The sequence below is a fragment of the Eimeria mitis genome, genomic scaffold (assembly GCF_000499745.2).
Source record: "Eimeria mitis Houghton genomic scaffold, Emh_scaff2413, whole genome shotgun sequence".
In the NCBI taxonomy this organism is placed as follows: Eukaryota; Apicomplexa; class Conoidasida; order Eucoccidiorida; family Eimeriidae; genus Eimeria; species Eimeria mitis.
Window position 1 is genome coordinate 5,297 of NW_013570752.1, and position 494 is coordinate 5,790.

Genomic DNA, 494 nt, shown 5'->3' on the forward strand with positions numbered 1-494 from the left:
TCTTTCTCTCTTTCTCTTTTTTCTTTCTCTCTTTTTTTTATATCTTTTTCTCTTTCTTTTTCTTTTTCTGTCTCCTTTCTGTCTCCTTTCTGTCTCCCTTCTCTCTGTCTCCTTTCTCTCTGTCTCCTTTCTCTCTGTTTCCTTTCTCTCTATCTTTTTTCTCTCTATCTTTTTTCTCTCTATCTTTTTTCTCTCTATATTTTTTCTCTATATTTTTTCTCTCTATATCTATATTATTTCTCTCTGTCTCCTTTCTGTCTCCTTTCTCTCTATCTCTATCTCCTTCTGTCTCCTTTCTCTCTGTCTCCTTTTTCTCTCTCTTTCTCTTTATTCTCTCTTTTTCCTTTTCTTTTCTTTCTTTTCTTTCTTTTTTCTCTTTTTCTTTTTTATTTAATTATCCTTCTCTCTTCTCCTCTCCCTCTCCCTCTCCCTCTCTTTCTCTTTCTCCTTTTTTTTTTTTTTTTTTTTTTTTTTTTTTTTTTTTTTTTTTTTTT